This window comes from Cydia pomonella, chromosome 14 (assembly GCF_033807575.1).
Source record: "Cydia pomonella isolate Wapato2018A chromosome 14, ilCydPomo1, whole genome shotgun sequence".
Classification (NCBI taxonomy): domain Eukaryota; kingdom Metazoa; phylum Arthropoda; class Insecta; order Lepidoptera; family Tortricidae; genus Cydia; species Cydia pomonella.
Window position 1 is genome coordinate 9,900,790 of NC_084716.1, and position 27,083 is coordinate 9,927,872.

General features: G+C 36.9%; 1 protein-coding gene across 6 annotated transcripts in view; it reads right to left on the reverse strand.

The window, feature by feature from the left end:
- Positions 1 to 27,083, reverse strand: part of LOC133524884 (brain tumor protein) — a 518,368-nt gene that overhangs the window by 162,284 nt on the left and 329,001 nt on the right. For 2 of the 6 annotated variants that reach the window (XM_061861031.1, XM_061861035.1), the window contains exon 2: positions 14,008 to 14,051. The exons of 3 other annotated variants lie outside the window; for them this stretch is intronic. The gene's annotated coding sequence lies outside the window, so the exon portion shown is untranslated. The remainder of the gene's footprint in view (positions 1 to 14,007; positions 14,052 to 27,083) is intronic. One more of the 6 variants, XM_061861032.1, reaches the window with a different exon arrangement.

Here is a 27,083-nt window from a genome sequence, read left to right on the forward strand (position 1 = left end):
TAAAGTGTATGCCAAAATTGCCAAAGTATTTTGAATGGCAAAACTTTCATAGTAACCAGCACATAATACAACAAAAGTAAATGTTCGACACTTTGTAAACTGTTACCAAAAAGAGTCAAACTTCGCCCTTGAACTCGCATTTCGTGCTGTATTTTGGATATGGATATATTAAATTAAATTAAAGCTTGCAATATATGTACTTGAAAGTCACGAAACCTCCATGCACTCGGACCGAAGCAGGGAAAATGTTGTATGTAAAGGTGTAACAATTTTAAAAAATAACATTTTACAACAGGTCATGGTAAATCAAACCTTATGACCATGTCACTAAAGCTCTGGAATTTTGTAGCTTTTCACAATTTATTTATACGTTCAATAAACTGTAAACAGAATACTGCGCAAAATATTTTGAATTGAATTTAATTATTCAACAGATATTTTAAAAAGCCCTTGACTTGAAAGGTTTCGTTAGGATCCAAGAGAAGTTGTTTATTCCCTTTTTTGAATTTTCATTTAATTACTTTGAGGCAGCCCTTTCAAGGCGTGCGATAAATATTTATTAATAAATTTGTTTTCAAGCCTTTATGCGTGAAAAATTCTTTTTTTTGCTGATGTAATAATAATATTTGGAGACTACGAGTAACACATTCTCACTCATTACATTGATAACTAAATACAACAGAAGTAATGTTGGGTGTAGAAAATACTTGAAACATAACATAATTCATTATTTAAGATAAATTAGACGGACATCATTAAAAAGAAAGAATAGGTCATTAGAACAGTCTCGCAACACTTAACAACCACTATACGCACGATTAAAATGAAAAATGAAGCCCCAAGCCCCGGGTGGGCCTTTTGTCGCATCACCATAAAACAATTAGGTATTCTTGTACTGTAATTTGGGCTCACACCGACAGACGAATTTGAAATTCAAAAACCCAAAGTTGAAGCTGACGTTTTGAATTTTAACTTCATTTACATACACAAATGAGTCATCTGCGGGATCGTTACGCCTGACTGTACTTATACTATATTCGGTTTGTTGTACAATTGTGAATATCGGGTTGCCATACGTCAGACCAATCCCCTCAAATGTCAGGATTTTTGGTCCATTGTTGGGATCGCGGGGGACGCGAGTGTTAGAAACCTCAACTATAGATCGTGTCATTAACTAAGACGCGTGCCTTACCTCGTAATGTCATGTTATTAAAGGTTAGACTTGACAAATCTGCGCGTCGTCTTGGATGACACAAACTATAATCACTAAAAGCTAGCTAAATATTTCGAGTTGGACAGAGGAAAGGGAAGGTTTTTGTTGTAGCTAGCATATGGTGGCGGGTTAAGGGACTTATCGCACTCTGTGTCATTTTCGGAGAAATTACCGTCAAGGAAATGTTACGAGTTTTACGCAGATGTCCGGACTTTTGTCAGGGCATTCAATTTTTTCTTATGACAACCCTGTGATGAACATTACTTTGTGCAGACGTATTTAATTTGTTCGCTGGAATTCAATTGTAGCGGAATTTAATAGTGGACCGCTTGTCCGTTGCTACAACGAAGAGATATATGATTTTAAGTTTATTACAACTGCTCCAATATTCTCGCACACAGGGAAGTATCACTTCAAAATTCGCGCAAGCTCAGCTTTCAAACTGCTACGGACATCGTGGTGGTTTTCACTCGTTGTACTTAGTATTAATGAACGCATAGCGCAGCCATTTAAATAGTGAGGTCAATGAGGTCAGGTGTAGGTCAGGTCAATGTGTAGACAGGCCCCAATGTGAAGGCCAGTCACGCTTATCCGTATGCCACACTTCCCGTATTGACCTTACGTAGTGTTGGTTAAGACTCGAGTCCTTTGAGTCCTCTGCTTTAAGACTCGACTCAGTTTTTCAGACTCTTATAATTAAGACGAAACTCGAGTTCGTTTCAACTTATTAGAGACCCGAGTCTTTTGTAGAAACTTGAGTCCTTTTCGGAAAACTTGTAATTTTATTACAAATAACTTCGAAATGCGTTGTCTTTATGTAAAATTCATGGATGTGCATAACATAAATCTTACAATAACGCCTATTTCCTTTACTGTTGTTTAGTTAATACCTATAAAATTGTTGACTGAGTCTTTATTCGGAGACTCAAGTCCTTTTGCGTTGCGCTTAAAAAATACTTAATAAAGGACTCGACTCGGGACTTAAAAGACTCAGAAGTTTTTTAAGCTCTGAGTCTCGTAAAAACAAGTCGAGTTCTTCAATTTAGACTCAAAAGACTTGATTTCCTACCAACACTAACCTTACGAGAGTGACATTTTTAATGTGACAATGCATTCAGGCAACGTTTCGTTTCGGCCAACGCGAAAAAACTTGACCCCTACCGAGTCGCAAGAGAATTTGTTATGTGTCAAGTTGAAAGGGCAAGACTCCGTCATTTTTGTGACCTTTGTTTTGTTAAACAGTGGAATTTCTGTACTTACCGATCCGCTTACTAATAATAATAATAGGTAAGAATATGCTTACTTTAGCACTAAATATTATTTATTTTATACGAAGCACTGTATCTGTATGTATGTGTCTGTATGTATTAGTTGTCAAGCGGACCCCAGGCTTCCATGAGCCGTGGCAAAATGCCGGGACAACGCGAGGAAGAAGACTGTAAAGCTATAGCTGTTGTGAGTGTTTTATATTATACTAGCTTCTATCTGCGACGTCGTCTGTGTGGAATGATAATCATGATTGATAAATTTTATCCCGGGCTTTAAACTACTTATCTCCAATTCTCCATACCAAATTTTGTCTTAATCGATTCAGCGGTTTAAGCGTGAAAAGTTAACAGACAGAGGTACTGTGATGAAATATGTATGACTTTGAATACTAGTATCTCAGGGCGACCGCTAGCTGGCGCGCTTGTACGGAGCGGTTGAGCGGGTTAACGAAAAATCGTATGAGCAACGCTGATTGGCGCGGACGCTTACGACGGATTTTACCTACTTATACAGTGGCATCCGCGTGCGTGCGTCCGCTTTGTGCACCCGCGCCCGTTAGCGGACGCCCTAAATTATTTAGACTCAATTCATATACAGGGATTCGGCTTACACCTTTAAGAAAGTGCCTTATTCACTCGACTAGAAAAGAACCAAGTACTACTTTTCCTCAAAGATCCAATAAAAGACTTTCACCCTTAAGGCAAAGCGACATATTCGTAGATATATTATATACAACAAAGAACTTTTTGTAAGCAATTTGCCGAAGGAAAAGGGTCGTATTGAATTAGCGATGTTGCGGTAATATAAAAAAAAAAAACCTTATAAAGCTACACCACTCGAAATTTAAAAGTTTAGTCCTAAATTTGTTATTAGAGCTCAGGAAGCGCTATTGTCATGCAAGCCAATGGCGATCTTTCAATGAAATCAACGAAAAAAAAACATCAAAATCAGGCATTTGCATACATTAACGAGATGATTCAATGGACGGAAACGATTATTTTACAATGGGCTCCTCTGGCGGCGGAAACGCGCGTCTGTTTCCGAAAATATCTAAACATCTACATGTAAATTTGATTAGGCTACGCGGAAAGGTATTAAGCAGAATTGTGTCATTAAAGTGTAGCTTAGATGGGTGTATTAGATAAATATGCGACTAAATGGCTTGGCGTGGAGTGAGTCTTTGTGTTTCTGAAATTATATTTTACATTTATGTTGTTTTAGTGTAGTTCTCTGAGGAAAGTAACCTTGCTGAAGCGAGTGATAACGTCATTATTAGTAAGTACCGCACTAAGCTACCTTTTTAGACAAAGACCGTATGCTCAGCACAGGAGCGGTGCGCCGCCGCGACAATATCGGCCGCGAAGTAGACTATCCGTGTCGTAATTCGAACGTAAATACCTATACACTGGCACAGAATGATATTTGAAACATGTTATTTAGTTTTCATCACACAATTTAGTTAGTTTTATGTCTCATTTTAAGTTACTTTTCTCCACATTTGCTCGAAAAAGATCTTATTTCATGCAGGTGTACTGAAGGACAAATGCGTATATTGTTCCCACGGGAGTTATGGATTGTGAAAAAAAAAAGGTGTAACAGGAAGTTACTAAATGAGTTTTACTTTTAAAATATTAACGTTTATAATTAAGTATTTTTGGTCTTGTTTAAAAATCTTTAATTTGATTGATTTAATAGCCGTTCAAAATATTTTTACATCATTTTCACTTGTGGCGAGAACGTCGGATAGGTATGTGCCTTTGATGCCTAAACTGTCAAAACATGACAATATGGTGGGTGAATGTTTAATATCTCACCGTATTTAAGAATTATTTCGCTTAAAATTTAGTTTTTATTTCGCAAGTGTGATGAAAAACATTGTATGTAACTTCGGGGGTAAGAATATTGTTACTCGAGTCTTTAATTCACTCCAGTCCGCAGCTGTCGTAAGTATATAGATTATAGACTCTCGTACAATATTTCACTTACGCCCCTCGTTGCACAATGTACTATATCGTGCGTCTCGCCCTCGTCAATACAAGTACGGGCAAGTAAGAGTGAAATAACCGAATAACATTCGTTTGATGTCATTCTCATATCAGTGTACGTTCAAATTGGTGTGACTGGTGCGATGCTCCTGTGCTAAGCCCACAGTAAAAAACGACAAAACACTTCAGTTCCGCAAAATAATAAAGTTTTATCACAAACAAACAGAGGCACATGAGTTCGTTTTTATACTTATATACTACATGTATTTACATATACTAAATTGTTTAAGATCTTTATTATTTCTTTAGTACAGACTCATTAATACACTTACATTTAACGAGAGATCAAGGATCTTCGGTCATAGACCTTCTTAATGGAGCGAGTTCCATTTTCGTATAATATAATTACTGTTTTAACCAAAAGATCAAAACCGATTACGAATATAGTCGTTTTCGTTTCTTTTCGTTCAAAACCTTTTTAAGCCTAAAAGAAAATTGAACTTTGGCTTAGTACTATTCAAGTGAAATAAGCTCTCCTCATTCAATGTTAAAATTCCACTCGCTTTAATAAATATAAACTTATATGAATGTATCGCGGGCGAGACTTGAACTCGCAACTCTGGATCACTAGCCCATAGCTCTGTCAAATGAGCTATCGAGTGAAGACTCGATGAAAGCGAATATTTCCACCATATCATTCATTATGCGCCTTAGGAAGGCGCCTAGCGACATCTACCGTAAGAGACACATCTGAAAGCTCGAAACTCATCTCGCCCCACACGGTGATTTTTCCACTTTTTATTTATTTCTATGTTTTTATATTGGCTACATATGTACGAACTGCGTGATACGGAACTAAAACCACGCCGTATAATACGAAACGATTACTCTCCGGTGAGAGATAAAAACACGTCTAACTTAACGGATATATTTTTAGCCTCACCTCAGAGAGGTGCGATATTTCCAGATTTCCATCGACCTTAAGCCTATATGAAAACGAAATTTCGACATGCGACTCGTATCTTTCGGGCCACCCGCACTCATCCAACCGTGATTTTTATATCCTGACGCATCCTTTCCACTGCCGCCATATTGAAATTCCTTTCTTCCCCCATCACGCAAATATACCCTTTAACGCACTTGTAATACAGCTTTAAACCTGCGGGTTGGAGCACAATGGAAAATGAACTCCCCGTGATAAGTAATAAAGTGGTTTTCAGGTCAACCGCGCTGTATAGAAATTCTATTGTCAAGTTGAATAGAGCCTGATTCGGGTCGGGATGATGCGTCGCGTCAGTTTTTTTACCTGTCAAACCTTGGGCATTAATCAGGGGACATTTTTTCGTTTATTTTCAAGCGTGACTTATTATTTATTAGGTCGCTTGACGTCTAGTAGTGGGGCGTTGAGGCAATCAACTATTTTTTGAGTATAACTAATGCGTGTGCGCTCAGTGATGGGAGTAAACGGGTGAATAAAAACATTATTGTGGCTTAGATAATAGCCATCGTTACTCATTGGCCTGTGATAATCAGATTTGGTATTATACCATCCCGAAATTGACTGCAATCAATCAAATTGTAGGCAATACGCAGATAAAGTTAAATTTGAAACATGTTTGGCAGTAGCCTAAAGGTATGATCTTTGATTTTAAGGAATTAAATTGCCATCATCTGCATGTCTGCAGGATAAGATGGCTGACGGTCTCAAAATGTAAGCAATCCGGTGGGATTCGAGTTTTGTGAACGCCTCGCTACTGTTATCGTGTGGCAAAAATATATTTTTCGATTAGCGATTATTACCTATTGTAAAAATGAAACGAATACGCCTCGGTAGGTAATGTATTCATGTAGTATTCGTCGGAAACCCTTTATATATTATGCTTAAATTAGGCCCGTATTCTCGATTTATAATGTACGTTTTAGCCGTTTTATGTAATAAAAGCTTATTACTTATTTCATGGTGGAATAAAGTATTTCTTTATTCTCTTGAGGCTGTACACAATTATTTATTTTCAGACCACTCAATTCCATATTTTAAATCATTTTACTTTAAAGTACCTGGGCGACCGAGCTTTGCTCGGTTATAACTATTTATTTTAATATGGTGGTGTATAGGTAATAATCTTAACTACTTTTTTTTTCTAATTTAAACTTGTCTAAAACAATAAAAAATTATACTTATATAAACTTGAACATATAAAAAAAAAAGTTAGTCGCCGGGCGAGATTCGAACCGGTAACACTCGTTTAGCAGTCCGCGTCTTAACCCGCTGGACCAGATGGACAGTGGCCGGCAACACGAAATTAGCGAACATATTCTGCGTCGAAAGAAAAACACATGAAAACTCGAAAACACGCGTTTTCTCAAACATAAGACTAATCTAGATAGATTGTATACCCCCAAAAACCCCCATATACCAAATTTCAGCGAAATCGTTAGAGCCGTTTCCGAGATCACAGAAATATTATATATATATATATATATATATCGAGAAGCTCGTCGAGTACCTATTCACTACAAACCTCAACCTCCTTAACACAGGTTCAGAACCGACATTTGTAAACAGACGCAGCAGGACAATCATTGACCTGACCCTAGCAACCGAAAAAGCATCGAGACTAATCTCGGGCTGGCATGTATCGAAGGAGGTATCGTGCTCAGACCACAGGTGGATTCGATTTGACATTCAGGTAGAAACACGAGCAGCAGTGCCCAGGCGGAACCCACGCAAGATGAATCGTGACCTTTACACGGTGCGATTAACTACAAAATTGAAACAGCTGGAGGGTCCCCTTAGAATAGAAGGCACAGCGGGCATAGAGGAACAGGTAAGCATTCTCACGAGTACCATTCTGGATTGCTACCATCAAGCATGCCCCTTATCGACCCCACCGACCAGAAGCAGAGGGAAAAACAACTGGTGGGGACCTGAGCTGGAGAGACTCAGGGGCAAGATGAGGAGGCAACTGAACAGAGCTATGAACACAGGCGCTGACGAGGACTGGGACAACTATAAGTCCACCAAGGCCAAGTACAAAAAACGTCTCAGGTACAGAAGCACAAACTCTTGGCGCAAATTCTGTACAGACATCGAGACCACCACGCAGGCCAACAGGGTAAGGAAGGTCCTCTCCACCAACTCGACCATAACCTTAGGATCCCTGCGTAAGCCAGACAACTCTCTCACAAACTCACCGGAGGAGGCGGAACGGGTCCTAGTGCAAACGCACTTCCCGGACTGCGTGATATCGCACCCAGTAAGTTGGAACGAGATGGAAACAACCACCCCGACGGAAGGTGAGTGGCTACAGACATATGAGGTAATCAGCCCGCAGCGCACGCAGTGGGCCCTAAACAGCTTTGACTCCTTCAAATCTCCAGGAATGGATGGGATCTTCCCTGCGCTTCTCAAATGGGGCGGGAAGCATCTCACTCTGAAGCTGACCATCGTTCTGCGCGCCTGTCTGGCACACAGATACGTGCCGAAGCAATGGAGGGAGGTCAAGGTTATCTTCATACCGAAACCAGGTAAAAGCGACTACTCGGACCCCAAATCCTTCAGACCCATCAGTCTGACCTCTTTCATGCTGAAAACATTAGAGAGGTTGTGTGACAGGTACCTTAGGGAGAGGGTGCTAATTAATGTGCCCTTGCATCCAAACCAACATGCCTATAGCCCTGGCAAATCTACAGAATCGGCACTTCATGCAGTGGTAAGTAAGATTGAGGTGGCGATCAAAAACAGATCCATGTGCTTAGGAACCTTCATAGACATAGAAGGGGCTTTCGACAGGACCAGGTTCAGCAGCATTACAGCAGCACTGGTAAGACACGGCGCGAATGCAGTTATGATAGAATGGATAAACAACATGTTGAGCCAACGAACCATCAAACTCGGGACGGGCGAAACACAACAAGCATTAGTGGCAAAAGGATGCCCCCAAGGAGGAGTCCTATCACCACTACTATGGAACCTGGTGGTGAATGACCTGATCACCACACTAAACAATAATCACTATTACACAATCGGCTATGCTGACGACATAGTGATACTGACGAGCGGCAATCATTCAGGTACGGTATGCGATGTTACCCGCTCTGCACTAGCCATCGTGGAGCGCTGGTGTATTAACAACGAACTCTCAGTCAATCCCAACAAAACTGAGCTGGTTATGTTCACCAACAAACGCAACTTGGGAAACTTCTGCCTTCCCAAACTGTTCGACACTGAACTCCAACTATCTGCGGAGGTAAAGTATTTAGGGGTAATACTTGACAGCAAATTGAATTGGAGTAATCACTTAAACGGCAAAATTGACAAAGCCACAGTCGTATTCTGGCAATGTCGTAGAATGGTGGGTAGAACCTGGGGGCTAACCCCAAAGATAACTCTATGGCTTTACCAGGCAGTCATACGACCAATAATAAGCTACGGTGCAATAGTTTGGTGGCCACGCACCAAACTATCCACAGTTGAAGCAAAACTACAACGACTCCAGAGGTTGGCCTGTTTGGCGACTACGGGCTGCATGAGGACAACACCAACCGCGGCCCTGGAAGCTTTACTGGGCCTGCCGCCGCTGCACCTCTTTATACAACAGGAAGCGCTAGCTTCGGCGGTACGTCTCAAAAAATCGAATCTCTGGAGACCACCTAGGGTACCACACACCGAGATCCTCTACGAGGCGATAGGTAAGGAACCGCTAATAGAAGCGGTGACTGACAGGATACCCAGGCAATACATCTTCGACAAGAAATACAAGATACAGTTACACGAAGAACCTCGTGAAGGACTTAACCCGAGAGAGCTGAGAATCTTCACGGATGGATCAAAGACAAGGTCAGGCACTGGCGCGGGAGTATTCTCAGAGGACCTAAACATACATATCTCAACACCACTAGGCGCCCACAACACAGTCTTCCAGGCAGAATGTATGGGCATCATAATGGCAGCACACGCAATCGTCTCAAGGAAAGTAGAGGACTACCCCATCCGCATACTCTCTGACAGTCGGTCAGTACTGCAAGCTCTGCAAGGTTATACTTTGACCTCAGGGCTAGTCTACGAATGCCACAAGGCTCTATCAGAGGTAAGCACCACCACCAGCGTAACTCTGCAGTGGATTAAGGGACACAGCAACTCGCGAGGGAACGATGCAGCCGACATATTGGCGAGAGGTGGCTCGGAACTGAGGGTGGCAGGACCGGAGCCAATCATACCTCTGCCTTATGCCTGGCTCCGGAACATGCTGAGATGCAACACCAAGGTAAAACACCAACAGTACTGGTCTAACCTAGGCACGTGCAGGCAGGCGAAGGAGGCCCTCCCGACAATCGACCCCGGTTTGTCGAGGAGGCTGAGACAGCTGAAGAGGCCACAGCTCCGGCTTTTGACTGGGGCCATAACCGGCCACGCCCCACTAAACAAACACCTACTAACCCTACGTGTTACAGATAGCCCCCTCTGCAGAGCGTGCATGGAGGAGGAGGAAACAGCCGCCCACGTCATTCTTGAATGCCCAGGGGTGGCAGAATACCGGGCACAATACCTCGGTTCTCCGGGGTCTCTCCCAGAAGTCGTCGGCAACATCAAGGGTCTGCTAGGCTTCCTGGTAGAGCTGGGTTGGCAGGAGTAGTGCCGTCAACCCACCATCACGCAAAATAGGCGCGAATTGCGACGTCGAGTTGCGGAAACCCAGCCCGCGAATACGAATAACGAATAACGAATATATATATATATATACAAGAATTGCTCGTTTAAAGGTATAAGATATGCTTTAATCAACTGATATACATTTTAAGTAAAAGATGTAGGTACACACGATATATTGAAATTACATACGTTTACCGAATGCATAGTTTTGTGTACAAAGGGACACTTTAATTATTAAACGCGCTGATAACTTGCTTCCTGTGTAGAATTAGATAAACATACAATTTGTAGACCAATGTTTATATTCTAAATTAGGGCACTGTCTACGCAGTCATCGTCATGGAAGGGCAGAAATTCCAAATTTAGCAGTATAGTTACTATATTTAAGAGTGTATGTATCTCATAGATATTACAATACATATGGTACTGCCTATTAAATGAAGTTAACATTAATGATATCGTAATCATAACTTAACGACGAATAAATGACTGTTAGACATTATAGCCCATTACGCATTCGTATAACTAATAGATGTTGTCAGCATCACTAATAAACGCATATAACTTTAATTAGCGTTTTATTACTCAGTGCGTGCGCTGTAACAGTAAGCTATAACATGAGGCATCGGAGATGCACGGGCGAATGATAACACTGACATCATTAAGATATCATTTTGGCAGTTAGTTTGAATTGACCTCCATCTGAAGTGTAATTCAAAAGTCATAGCTAGTACCTATGCCCGGATTGCAAGTTAATTTTATTACTGTGGAATTGTACTTCTAAACTAATAGATGTTTCCAGCATCACTAATAATTAGTTTCCGACCGTTCGGAGTCTCGGTTTCGGACTCAGCATAAATATAATGTTTCGGTCGAAAGGTTCCGTTTCGGCCAAAAAACTGCCAAACCTTTCGGTGGTACCTAAACATACAACTTCTTGCTTTCATCGCATTCGGCTAGTTTACTCGTACTAAAATGATAAGTGAATGCTAATTAGTCCTTCTTAATTACTACACACTACTTGCTTAAATTATAGGTATTTCATTGTTCATATGTTAAAAAAAGGCTACCGACATTTTCAACGATTTTAACACGTCTATAAAAGTTTCTGTCTCGGCAAAAAATCCGGTTTCGGCCGGAAAGTCGGAAACTACTAATAAGTGCATATACCTTTTAGCGTTTTATTCCTCAGTGCGTGCGCTGTAACAGTAAGCTTTGACATTATGAAGTGTAACTCAATACTCATATTAGCTATCTGCGCCCGGATTGCAAGTTAATTTTATTACTGTGAAATCGTAGATGCCGTTGTATAATTAGTAATGTACTTGTATAGATTACTGTGGGATATGTGGGCTAATAGTTCAGGCAACGCGGCTTTGGATAATATTATCAGTGGCTTTGAAATACGAGTGTTATTATATGTTTTCAGTTGTTTTCAATTCAATTAAGTAACTACTTCGATGTTATTCGTTTACATTAATGTTTTTATTTAACAACTCGGATAAAAAGATCCGAAGCATTCATAGTTTTTCAAGTATTTGACAATGACCCGGGCTTCAAGGTCAGGAACTTGAACTTATAACATTTAACACCGTTAATATTTAAAAAAACCAACTAACCCTTATTTATTTATGCTTCGTGATTCGGCGATATTTTTAGATATAGTTTTACTGTTCAACAATTGATTAGAATAGGCCTGCCACGAGGCTCCGCAAAACCTCTGTGAAGGCTCCGCGAGAATATATAATAAATAAATAAATATTATAGGACATTAACAGTGTTACAATAGGTTTCAGTTATATTTTCATAATAAAGCCTAGTGCTCGTACGTCTTTTTATTCTTAAAATTTCAAATTTAATTGGTTTTGTAGTTCTTTAACGGATAGTTCTATAGAGAAGCATGTCATTCAAGAGCGACGTCAAAAGTTTACATCGCAGTTGTGCAGTTAATAACAAAAACTGTCAAAAATTGTATATCAGCAGTTTTTGACATTCCTCAGTATTCACATGACACTGTTAAAAAAATGCTTGCATAAATATTTATATGTAACAAAAACTTAATCCCGAAGGGTATCTCATGAATTTCATACAAAACCACCGAGGACCTAAAATCTCCATACAAAAAAGGCATTGGAAAAATGAGCTGGATGCGCTTCAGTTCAGGGTAATCTTATTCCAATCAAAATTTGTAGACGTAATCAGAAAGAGTTAAAGCACGCATTCAAATAAAAAGTTAATGGCCTGATTCCTTCAGCTTTTTCTATTCTAAACACTTTCAGTTTGCCCCTCGTATCGTATTGGTCTAATATCTATTATGAGCCCCAATTGTTTTAGTCACAGTAATCAAGCATGATTAAGACATAGTTGTATTACAATTGTTTTAGACACATCTTGATAAGCTCACAAAAAAATTACTGTGAAAATGGGCAGCCAAGTTTGTGTACCTCTGAAGGTCGTTCGGCAATTGTTTTTCCAAGTAAACTAGAAAACCGACCAAATTACGCCATGCCAACAAGGCGTGTTTCCGCCGAATGTCGTTGACACATTGACGGACAAAAAACGAACTTGAAGAGTGCGTGAACCTCCGAGTTTTTAACAACTTAATATGCATGTATGTTGTGTGCGAAATAAATTAGTTTGAGAAACATTCGCATTCCAACAACAAACGGCCCAATTCGAACGTACACTGACATCAGAATGATATCTACATAATGTTATTTAGTTAACGTGCGTCTTGCTGTCGCCAAACACATACGGACAAATGTGAGCGAAATGCACGATAACTAAATGGATATAATTCTGATGACAGTGTATGTTCGAATTAGCCTGAAAGGAGTCAATTAGTAAAAATATTTAGGTGAAAAGTTAAGCTTAAGTTAAGTCAATGTGTCGTTTGATCTATCAACACATCCTATTCGTTGAGACACGAAAAATTGTCACATTAAGGCTAGTAGAAAAGTTAAAGATGTTTTAATAGGCTTGCCTATTTTAAAACGTTATGTTGCCCAGCTTCAAAAAAAATACCAAATTACTTTTACAAAAAAAGTTGCACAAAAACGAAAAGTTCTGAAAATAGAATAATTTCTCACATAAAAACTTGATATAAACATTTATAGCGATGCCATACCAATGTTTTGGGCCTAAACTTTATTCAAAGTTTTCAAAGCACGGCCATCGCTCTAAAAGTTTTGTAACTGCCCTGTTCAAGTGTTACTTCTTATGTAGCATTTGACGTAACAACAGTTCGCACGACTGATACCACAGTTAAGGTATAAGGTAAGTCACGTGAGTTGCAACAATTGTGCAACTCTCTAAGACAATGATAGCGTGGGAGTTTATCTAGTAACATAATTTACATACACATATATACGACGTGTTGTTAGCCTCTGGGCAAACAGTCAATATGTGCTATACAATACATATTGATTAGGCTATTTCTTAGTGATATAGGTGTAACATTATTGAAAGTCATAATGTAATGATTGTCCGATTATCATTAGTCATAATTCTGAAACCGTTTACTTCTCGGGATTTTCGTAAAGTTATCCTATAAATAGGTTAGGTTAGGTTTGTTTTATGGCAATCCTGAAAAGTTACGCGTTTCTGAGAAAAAGCATTTGCTTTTTCTCAGAAACGCGTAAATTTCAGGATTGACTAACGAAACTTGATGACTTTTTATGACTAACGAAATTGCGAACAAACAATACTTTATGGGAACAATAGAGACCCTATTTTACATTTATTGTGGAATCGTGATACCTATATTAAATTATACAGACATACGAATATATGCACAAGTTAATAGTCCTTATATGGGCTTGTTGACATCAACGATAATGCAATGATATGTATTATGTACATATTTAAATTATTTAAATAAATGTTACCTTAATAAACATATGAAGTTCTTCAGTAGAGTTTCAATAAGTACCTGTGAACAAAACATACACATTTAATATCACATTTACACGAATAATACCTACAGGTGTACTAAATAATAACAAGACGCAAACAAAACTAAAACTAATCAAATATAACTGAACGTAATAAGATTTATTGAGTCTTGGTACTTTCTTCGCGGCTGTATGGTTTCCTGATAATAGTTTTCCTATATCGAAAAGTGTTAGCTTAGAACTTATGTGTGTTATTCAAGCACTAAATGTGTACTATTTATGCAGAGTAGTGACATAGGCAAGGGTTCGAAATGGTGGGATGTATTTTAAATTAGTTATACTCGATATAATCCGTTAAAATTGTTTTCCAATTGTGTTCCAATCTTATAAAACAGATATATGACTATTTCGTCCGCGACTTCGTCTGCGTGGAATTTAATCAATCCCACTTACATGGTTTAAGAAAGATTTAGCTTAAAGGGTTTAAGAAAGATTTTCCGGGATAAAATAGAATAGAATAGAATAATATATTTATTTCAAGAAATAAAACTTTCGCATTTATATTAAGTATGGATTTGTATTACTGGATAAATACAATAATAGGTACGTAAATAGGTATAGGTTGGCCGTATCCGTATTCAACTAGTTACGGTGAAGCAACATCATTGTAATGACATCATCCGAGGCGCTTGAACTTTATCAGATTTACCTCGTGACTACACAGTTTGGGAACCGTGAACTAAAAGAATGGATTTGTACTGAATTACATAGAATATTTTACTACTCTGTAATGAATAAAACGACACGATAAAAACCGATCCTTGTCAAAAGCTTGATTGCGTTGATATTCTGAATTACGGCCCGATTCGAAGAATTAGATACGATAACGATAAGTTCTGGTTTAGTTAAGTTCTCATTTAGATATCGTTTTTATGTCGTATAATTGACAGAAGCAGCTCGATTCGGGCAACCAATGCCACTTTGACGTTAGAAATATCGTAGCTAGATCTTATTGGGATCACAGCAAAATCGAAATAAACGTCAATTTTGACATGTCGTTTAGTTATCGATCTTTTAAAGATCTTTCCAAGATTTTAAACGTGTTTCAATCATCCTTCGAATCGGGCCGTTAGACACTGTTGAAACTCAAGGGTCTCCCAGCGTCTAAAAGCTAGAGTAGCCTACCACAATAAACGACTGTTACATCTATTCTTATATAAAAATATACAAACAAGCAACAAACGCCTCACACTCCAGATTTAACCTCCATACACGCAGTGATGTGTTAATAATTTCTTTATATAATGAAACCTTGATATCTACTTCAATATTGTATTTATTTACGGGAGTAGAATAACAAAATCTCATAATTTCAGATCTACAGAATTACTTTATAATTTTTGGGAGATAAAGTATTATTTTATGTTTTTATTTTGGAATGTTTGCACGTTGATTGTGTATAGTCTATGCCGATAGTACTATTGTAATTTATATCATGAAATAAAATAATGTAATCTAATACAAATGTGATCCATTTTAAATGCCCGTGAGTGTAAAATACCAAGACTACGTCTATGTTGTAAACACTGTAACAGATTTTCTTGATTGCGTCTGTGACGCTCGAGATTATGAAGGCTGATTGATCCACGCCCATCTTAGTCTTCCGGACGGCAATGCTAGATTTTCCTCACTGCACTTTCCGCGTTCTCGCTGCACAATGACTTTATTGTTGCAAGAGCAAAGTTGGACTGATTTTAACGCTTTATATCATGATTTGAAATTGTATAACATACATACAAATTAATAAGTGTTATAAGTTTGTGTCGATGTATTTTTTTTTCATTTGATTTGAATACAACTAAGGGGGTTGGAAGAGCTTATTATTATGGGTGGAATAAACACGAAATCCTAATTGTCTGTTTGGGACACAGAAATGTATATAATTTTTCGTTAAGTTAAGAAATTACCGTACGTTTTCGTAACTCAGTGGAGGAATTTCAGACATACGATAAAATTGCGCTTATGTACAGAATAGGGAATCTGTCCACCTAATTTTATCAAATCCTGACAAAAAAAATCGACAATGAAATAAAAATCGGCCCAAGTACAAGATACAGTAAAATAAAGTACCTAGTATTAGTATCTGAGCTTTAATCTGTTAAATTGTATGAAAGGTGTAGCAAGGGCCTCGTAGCCTAATATAAAATTTGACATAATTAAGTATTTGATACATTTTAAATGTTTTAATAACTAATTGTCAAAACATTGTAAGTTGCCTAAGTAAAATACAATTCTACTTTGAATTAAAGTTTATCGTAAAAAAATTACAAATTTTAACATACACTGGATCTTAATCTAAAATCACTGGATCTTATTCTTGGCTCTGTATAGAAATACGCGTATACTGTAGTATATTCTCTTTTATATCATAAACTGCGATAAATTTTAAAGTTCCATTAATAAAGAAATTTCGCCATAACAAAACCAAAATTTTATGAAACTATATTAACAAATATGTAAGTTACTTTCCGTTGTACCTTTGAACTGCTTTTCTGCAAAATACTGATTTTGCACTTGTCTCATTATACTTAAGAGGTATCGTTATATAAATCCAAAAGCCAATCACTTGACAAAAAATACTGAATTACGCGCTAGTAAATAGTGCAGAGTAGGTTTATACAAAGTTGATCTTAAAATCAAGGAGAAACGGACTTCCGTTCAATATTTAATGACAATAAATTTAATATAACAGGTAACCAACAAAACAGTTCAGAAACAGAGCCGTCTGTCAAACTATTGTCTTAGACTGGAAACTAAACGAGGGTCCCTTCCCTTCATTGAATCCTATTTATAAGTGAATTTGTAATTTGGTAACCTTAAGATAACCGGGTAACCGTACTGAATACAGTTATGAATGGAGTTCAATAAATACAATTACAGGTACTTAAATAAGAATATTCACAGGATGGCCCAAAATTAGAATGATTTTTTGTTCAGTACTAATTATCTTTCTAAGTTGCACATCTTTTACAAAGATAGTTTTTTACGGATAGTATCTGTGTGTGTTTGTTGGATTTAGGTTTTAGTTTAATTTAGGTTAATATTTTTGTGTTTATATATCTTTGTATTAATGTATTTCTGTATTAAATTTTCACCGTAAGCTTTAATACATAAACGCAAATGTTTGTTAATATAATAAACAATATGTCGGCTTCCTCGCACAACGAATCAGCATTGCGATACAACGATGAAATGCCGCCAGCATCCTTGGTACAATGCCTCAAGGGCCTATTTTAGATTTAAGAAAGTTATAGTAATACCTCTGTATCTTTAAGTAAATAAAGATTATTTCCGCAAAATAATGCCTATATTATATTACTTAATATTTGACAACCGGTCTGGACTAATCGGCATGACAGTATAGTCGGTTCCAAGTTAGATTCCGGTAAGGGCATCTATTTGTGTGACGAGCACAGACATTTATTCCTGAGTCACGGGTGTTTTCTTTTGATGTATTTGTTTATTATTATATATTTGTCTGAGTTTAGATTTGGGCTTGGTCAATTTGTTTAAGGCTAATATTTATTTATTTATACATATTATCAATACGTAAAGTAACTCTGTCCGTCTGTTTGCTACCTCTTCGTCATCACGCTAAAACTGAACCGATTAAAATTAACTTTGGTACTTATAGATAAACTGGATCCGTCGAAAAGAGTTAGGACATGGGATAATTTTTACCACTGAAATCATCCTTTAAGGTTTAAGGGATAAAAAGGAGTAGAATTTACTATGAAATTACTCATGCGAAGACGAAGTTGCCATCCATACTTGTACATTAGATTAGTAAATTTATTAGCTAGTTGCAAACTTAACGAATTAAATAAGCTCACCATTTTCGATTAACCAAAATCCAGATTCGAATCTGGAATGGAAAGGAAATGTGCATTTATCGAAGCAACGGGCCGGGGCCCTAATTTTAGCATCACAAAGAGCAGGGCGGGCTGTCATTCGCCATTGTTTAAGGCGCAGACGTAATTTAAATATTCCATCGCGGACGGGTTTGACTCGTCGTTTTTCCTTCGAAATTTGAACACGCTTTGACTTGTGTAGACGGTTCTAGAAGGGTTTTGTGCGGCTTAGGGATTATCGATTGAACAAGTTGAGAGACTAAAAAAAAACAAATACATAATTACATAAATAATTATACCATAGGCTATAGTTTAGACCTTATAGGTCTACCATTTAACTTTAGTAAGAAGTTATTTCTTTAACGGCCACCTAGCCTAGTCGGTAATCACCCTGTCTACGAAGCGAAAGATCCCGGGTTCGAACCCAGGTACGGGCATTTATTTGTGTGATTATCACAAATACTGGCTCCTGAGTTATGGATGCTTTCTATGTATATAAGTATTTATATATAACAATATGATATGATATGATTTATTTATCTCACAATATACAATTTCACTTAAAACTACGCGTGGTAAATTCTTAGGAATTTACATTGTGATATTTGTGATCGTCAGTTTGTTTTATTTTATATAAACATAAAAAAATATGTACAGTTAATAATTCATTCAATGATCTAAAGTTTTTAAATTACAATTGTATGGCATCAGTTAAGTAATAAATTAAAAACAATTATTTAGGAAATAAATTCACCAAGAACGGGAACATATTATATATATCGCCGTCTAGTATTCACAACACAAACTTTATTGAGCTTATTGTGGGGCTAGGTCGATCTGTGTAAAAATTGTCCTATAATATTTATTATTATTTATTTCTGTCAGTTGTGGACTGACTTTGCTTCTTTAAAAAATCGAAATGTCTTTTTATTCAACTCAACTATTTAAAGTATAAAAACATAAAGCCATTTAGATGATAATTAAACAAAAACATGTTATTATTAAATAAATATTACAGTCATAATTGATTAAATATGATTCATGTCATAACACATATTCAGAAACAAAGCAAACAGAGCATCAAACAAAGACACCCGATATCTGCACATCACTAATTCCTTATTAAAAACACATGAAGGACCATTGTTCCAATAATTTTATTTTGTCGACACGTGTCATCCTTACCCTTAAAATGTCAATCAAAATCTCTTATTATAAAGACATGAAGGTTCAATTTCGTGCAATAAATACGGAGGAACTAAATGAATCACATTGTTTTCGCGTTTTAAATGTGCTGCCAAGGATAACTTACATGATGCGCTTCTGCTACAGGAAACTGAACTATATCTGCTATAATACAAAGTAGTTTTATAAACGAGCGAACTGGGAGAGATACGAGTGTGCTAAAGTAATCAGGGTTATGTTAAACAGCCTTTGTGAGTAATACGACAAAGACGATACGCGTACTGTATGACCGATTTATTACGCCTACATCATGTTCACAGTTATATGAAAGTGGTCTAATTTTAAGATTATACAAAAAAAAATGTTAGGTAGTACCTACCTGCGCACCCTATATGATACTACATATTACTTTCCATGCCTTTGACATCTATCATTTCTATATGTAAAATAAAGTTTCCTAGCAAATCTCTATCTTCAAAAAATTAAATTTCATACAGTTTTCACATTTAATCTCAAGTTCAGTTTAGTCAAACGTCATTTTAAAATCACAAATTCTTAATAATAATAGTCTTAGTTTATCAAGCATTAAATGTAATTATTACAGATATTATATTTGATTTATTCGCACAGACAAAGGCACCGACGCAAAGTAACTTTAATCAGTAACTGCGATAATGAACCCAAAGCAGAATATAAAAGAACGTAACAGCCCAAGATTTCGTACAATTTACGTCATATTGTATAAGCCTAGCCCTATAAATAGATAAAACGGAACCCTAACAATGGGTTTAACCCTCTGCCCGCGACAGCACCCCCGTCACGGGCGCTTGACGGACCGATTGTTATTTAAATGTTCTTCCTCGAATTTAGAGCGGTTTAGGGTTGGTATTTGCCTAGTTTGGGTTTCGATTTCGATGGATGTTTCGCCACGTTTTTCGCAAGGACCCTTGTTCGGGTTATTGGAGATGATTGAAACGGGATTGCAACTTGCTACTTAATAAATTCTCGTAAAAAATATAGGCTATTTTTTATATCTGGATATTCTTTGCGAGTGGAATATGTAGATTATACTAAACTTACTTTGAAACAGATTCCAAAATAGTCAAAAATTGTTGCTGCTCTATATAAAACTACGAGATATAATCAGTCAAAATATACGCCACATGTATGTGTCAAGAATCACGCAAAATATCGTTCGTCTTCGGTATACATACGTAGGTAGGTAATAATATAAAAAAATATTATACTAGTATGTAATGTATCTACTCTAGTAGTCCGCACTAGCCAGATCCGAGGTAGACTCATGTGAGAGGCAGGTCGCAAGGACCACCCCCGTGCGATCTCGCCGGACTTGCGAAGCAAGGAACGTTTAGTAATAAATATTAAATTTTATCCAAAACCCGGTATCGGTTTCGGCTAACCTCTGGCCCGCACTACCGAGATCCGAGGTAGACTCATGTGTGAGACAGGTCACAAGGGCCACCCCCGTGCGATCTCGCCGGACTTGCAAATTACATTCGAGGAGCGAAATACTCATGCATGCCTTGATTGCTTTTCGATTTACCATCTACTACACCGTTGAGATACAATTATTTTTTATGTATACACGTATAGGTGTACACGTCATGCGCACATACTCGTACCTAAATACTCAAAAAGATTTCCGCGGCTTTATATAATGCTGCCTCGATGGGTGGACCTTTGGAAGATAACGGGTTACTTTTGGTCAGGACCAGGACAAGTGGTGTACTTGAAGAGAGGCTTATGCTCAGCAGCGGGCGATACAAGAGGCTGAGAATGATGATGATGATTAATGTGTAGAGCATTTAGAATTTACAAGGTTCTGAACAAAAAATACTGCCTGTTTCTTTCAGGCATCTCTTACAAGCTCATAATTAGCATTATTTAATTTTCTGTTTTTTAGTTCAACCCTTTATAGGGCAACGGTCTCAAAAATGACCACCCTACCATCTTTTTGTATTTTTTTCTTGAACACAATTTATAGGACTGTAGATTGGCCATGAGGTTTGTATTGAGAATTTTTTCAGTCTTGCCCTTTAAAGAACATTAAATTACGGGGAAAAAAACTTAAAATACATATAATATATTTTATTACTTTTGCCTTAACATTAAAGCAGTAAAATCGTATTATTTCCAGATGTTTACCAGCCGCATCCTGATCATCAAAGGTTTATTGCTATCAGTCAATCAACACGAATCGTGTGATGGGCTCAAGTGCTATAACACTTAAAGTGTGTCGACAAAAATCAATAACATTACAGTACTGACGCGGTATTTGGATTTATGCATATTCGAACCTGACCACTGAAGATATAGAACCAGGTTTTTTTCCATTATTAAGTCTTTTTATTGTGGTGATTTTTCCCAAACAACAGTAAAGCGCAAAGAACAGATCATGTTTTTAAAAGTCTATATCGTGTGTGTAGCAACTCGAAATCAAAGTGAAGTCTGCAGCGAACAATTGGCTTAATGAATTTATTACGAATATTACTTAATGTGAATTATCAATTTAATAACATGAATTAAATTATTTATATTAATATAACCGAAAGACGACAAAAGAAGTGTAAACTGCCAAAACGTTGCCTACCGTCAAGAAATCATGAAATGATGACTAATAAACTCTAATTCGGTTCGGCAATCTTCGTGCATTGATGTAGTCAGCTTGCAAGTCTCTGTTCTATTCTAAAATGTGGCACCTAACAAGCAAACCTAAGACGCGTTCATATTTAGAGCAGGCCATGTGTATCCCTTGCCCTTAACCCTCCGGAAACGACGGCTATTTCAGTCAGTTAAAATAAATTGAACAGTCTCAAGTTTACGACCGTTGCAGTTAACTCAGTTCAAAACTATAACGGTTTAAGATTTGATGCGTTTTCGAACGAACCAAAAAAAGAAGCTGATCCGGGACTCAATTCAAAATTGTATCTGTGAGCCTCCACATCGAAAATGTGACATGCTCGTCATCATAAAACATGTCATAATCATAATATAGGTAAAAAACTTAAGTAAGTCACCTGTTGTATGTAGTTGTGACGTGTTCGAATAGACAATACATGTTTAAAAGACACACACAAACAAAACACACTGCACCTACTTAATCTTTCTGGTTTAACCCATTGGTTGACTGGTAGAGAATGCCTTAAGGGATTAAGTCCGCCATTTGTACCTTCATGTATTGTGCAATAAAGATTAAATAAAATAAAAATAATAAAACAAATGTCTATTCGAACACGTCACAACTACATACAACAGGTGACTTACTTAAGTTTTTTACCTATACATAGTTACAACGGAGTCATTGGCGAGCTGGATATGTAGGCGATACCTGTTGAAAAACGTTTAGGAGTCAATCCCAAAAGTGCGATAAATTTATTAAATACTAAGCCAACGATATCGGTATCGCTGATTATTTACTTTAAAAATCGGTACCTGAATCGATACATCTCTAGTTGTGAGTTGTGACATGATCGTCATCACAAAACATGCCATATATAAATACATAGTATTTCAAAGAGTAGTCCTTGGCGAGCTCTGACAACTTTTAGAAGACAATCCCAAAAGCCCGAAAATTTTTGTGTTCCGTAAAAAACTAAAAGATGTAATCAACCACCCGGTGTATGAAACAGTTTTTTTCGGGATCACGATCTCCTAGTTTGACGTCTTATAGAGGCGTGTGCATATATTTGTGAGCACCTTGGCCAGTCCGATATATCTGATTCTGATGGCGACTGTACGTTATACGACTTTTAGATTAGGTATTATTTTAATTTATGTCTGTTAGTCTTTTAGTTATCTATGGTCCTTCATTGCCTGAAATTAAATTACATTTGACATTTTGATATGTGATTTTTTTAACTATATTACTGCAATTGCAATATTTTTTTTAGTACATTACTATAGAGGCTGAGAAACGAAGGGTTGCAGGCCAAGTAGATTTAGACGGCTGAGCATAGCGAGGATAGGGATACGCGGCCGGCAACCCTGTTTCTCGCTGAGAAGTCAATTTGTTTTATTCGTATGTTTACACAGCTGAAAACAAATTACGAATCTATGTACTAGGTACTATTTGATGCTCAAATGCCAAGACGTTGTCACAACGCGTGTTAACGCTTAAAGACAAAAGAAGGTTGCTTTACACGTCTACATCTACAGGTGTTTCAACATTTTATTGCAAGTTTGAGAAAAATTACATTTCCAACTAACATTATTCGCACGTGTTTGCTTTGACTATCCGAAATGCTATCCTAGTATCGAATAGCGCAAAGCATTGAGTGAGCATTCTCCGTATCTCAGCTGTGTTCATGGTATCCTATTACCTACCAGTTGCCTAGTTTACTAATATATAAGACATTTTACAAGAAACAGGAACTATGTTCAAGTATTTGCCCGTCGTTTTTCAAAAGCGATAATGTATTTTATTACCGTAGCTAAGTTTAACATCAATTAAATTTTGTCACTTCTAATTATTTATTGTTACACTATAAATAACATTAATACAAAGGCAAAGCAAACATTTATTTAAACAAAATTTATGCAAATAATGTTCAATGAATCCAATCATAATTTAGTGCTATTTTGGGTGCACAAGAAATTGCTTTGTTGATATGTAAAAAGATAATTACGAGGAAATATATAGCAATTAGAAAAGTAAATTGTTAATGTTACCGGAAAATGTTTCTATATTTCTGGGAAGTTTCCCAACTATATTCTGAACTCGATATTGGTAAATCCCTATTGTTATCGCATTCAACGTAGTGTATTTTGCAAGGGCGTAGGAGTCAGCAATTTCGTAGCTTTCATGACGTTTCTGTCAACTATTAACGCTCCGTCAGCCGTTGTTGAGTATAAATTCTTGGGGAAAGTTACTCATAAAATAGAAGTATTTCCAATTATTTACTCATGTGGAATATTTCCGGGTAACGGTCATTTTCAGCGGGATATCGGTAGTTATGACCTATTTGGGCTTGTACAGTCGAGGAAATTGATTCTTTAGCAGTTAACGTGTCACGTTACAATGGACAGCTCTTACCATAAGTATGTACAGCCAAATTTACATGAACCGCAAGTTGCTAAAGAATCAATTTCCGCGACCGTACAATAGGGAAGGAAGAAATTCTGTGGCCAGGATGATGATAATACTAATACTTACCTCGATCGTTCTCTTTCTGCCTAGTTCAAAATAGTGCGAAACTTACCTAAAACAATAATGTACGAATTTAACAGACAATTTAAAGAGCATTAAAAGAAAGTCATAGATTAAGGTTGAAAACCTAAATCTTCAAACTAAACATAAACGCAGCTAAATATTATATCATAACCGTTTAACGGTCAAGTATTTGCTTCCTTAAAGTCCTAAAATGTCTGCATCAAAAAATTTACAAAAAGATGATGGTATAGGCACGTTTGCCATGTATGTATATAAATTTGCTCTATATATATTTGCTTATATTAATCGTTTACATGTAAATTATGGTAACCCGAAGAAATACAGCACTATTAGAACAGTCAGCATCAATAGTAGCGAATGAAACAATGCACCATAAGTATCTGACATCTCAGATAACTTTTCTAAATATAGATAAATTTCTAAAATTCCCGTTCCAAAGTATATCTTTTACAGTCTCAGTTGTTCTACACTAAAGACATAATTTCTTTCTTGTTTAGCTGTTACAGAATGAAGCTTTATTTGATCCGCTACTTTTGATGCTGACTGTACAAGTAATATTTGTTATCTGAGAAACCTTGATAATCAGAAAGCGTAAACCCGTCTTCTTACACACACAAAGGATGATAACTACAATTATTATCGATCCTCTGAATCCTCTCATACAATATTATAACAATAATAATAGTAATTATGTTGTCTCCAAAGCCCCACTTTGCCTCGGTAGACATGTAAATAAATTATGTTTTTTTATTAGGGCATTTTTGTGCTTTTCTTTTAAATATTAATAACTCTTCAATTTGTAAATATCTAGTGAAATGTCAAAATCGGCGATTCGTAAAAGAAATTAACTAGGCAGCCTTTTTTAGGGTTCCGTAGTCAACTAGGAACCCTTATAGTTTTTAGGGTTCCGTAGTCAACTAGGAAGTTTCGCCATGTCCGTCTTCTGTCTGTCCGAGGCTTTTCTCCGTGGTCGTTAGTGCTAGAAAGCTGAAATTTGGCATATAAATCAAAAAGCCGACAAAGTCATACAATAAAATCTAAAAAAATATTGTAGTGTTTTTTTTTTTTGCTTCAACCCTACAGTGTGGGGTATCGTTGGAAAGGTCTTTCAAAACTAATAGGGGTCTTCAACAAACATTTTTGATAAAGATAAAGTGAATATATTCGGAGATAAACGCTCCGAAAGAAAAAAAATGTGCTAACTTTTGAAACATAGGTCAACAAATTATGAAAAAAATCGTGGAAGTATAGCTTAAGAAAGACATTAAATGAAAACTATTGCGGACATGATCAGTTTTGCTGTTTTTGAGTTATCACAAAAAGTTTCCCCTTCATAGTAAAAAGACGGACATTCACAGTTCATCCCTTGGTTTACAATCTACTATAGTTTAAGCTCCAGTTTAGCTTATTGTGATGGAAGAGTAACTACGGAACCCTACTCTGATGAGCATGGCCCGACATGCTCTTGGCCGGTTTATTTATTAGAAGCTTTTATTTAACTAAACTTGCCCTGTTAGTCATCGGATGACAATGCAATATTATGATGACATGGAGCTGGTGAGATGATGGAGACAGGAGGTGGCCATGGGAACTCTGTGATGAACCAACGCAAACTAATTTTGTTTAGGGCTGTTAGAATTGTCTCGGAAAGAATTTGTGGAAATATTAGTCGTTTGTCGTATGCTTGTTGATGATAATTACTTTGAAGATACATTATCAGAATTGGGATACAAAAAATAAAACGGTGTTTAACGCAGAATCTAAAACAAATGCGTCAAAACAAAGGTCTGGTATCAGATAGATATTAACGACGGACCGAGGAGCAATTTATACGCATAGCAGGTGCCCGGGTACATAATAAATAAAACAGCACCCCTGTTGTGGGTAGTTCGATAAATAAGATCTCTGTATTTACTTGTGGGAGCTTACAAGTGGCGAAAAGATATGGTTAGGCTGTTAGCGAAATATAAGATATAGTTAAGGGTAAAACCGAATATTAGTTACGTATATATTTTTGTGTTGTGTATTTAGCAAAACTGTTCAATTATCTTTGGTAATCAGTATTTATACGCTTTATAATCGACCTCCAACTTAGAAGATGCTCAATCTGTCTTTGCGATATAGTATTCAGTTATTTGAAATGGCTTTTTTTTAAATCTAAACCTCCGATATAATTTTGTGGAGATCGGGTCTTGGCATAATTGCATATAATTTAACCCACAACTTATGGCATCATAACAAATGTTTGGAGAGGTTGGTAAGGGTGGTAGAATAGAATAGAATTATTTTTATTCGTAAACACAAACGAGACATTACATAATCTAACAAAAACATAGAAAGTATAAAATGCCATGAAATTAACCTCGCCTCAGCATGTTGCTGGTGGCTTCACTGGCTTCCAACCAAGATTAAGGAGTATGAATAGAATAAGAAAAGAATAATTATAGATTGAGGGGTAAGAATAGGAAGAGGGGAGGGGTATGAATAAGGGGCCTAGCTGCATAGAATGATGACTTCCACATTAAAAACTATCAGGATAGTTTAGGTAGAAGAACAAGTCCTTCCAGGGCACGAAAATGATTTCCATACCTTTCATCTAAACCGATTCAGCAGGGATTTACTTTTCATATAATATACTTGTTTTGTTTCTGTATTATTTATTTAAATGTGTCATATATAATTAATAAGATACCAGGTATTTGTAAGACCACACATAAAACTGGCACTGGCAACCGAAACGTGCAATACATTATCTTTTTTGACTCGGGTCGCTTTTTCGTTCA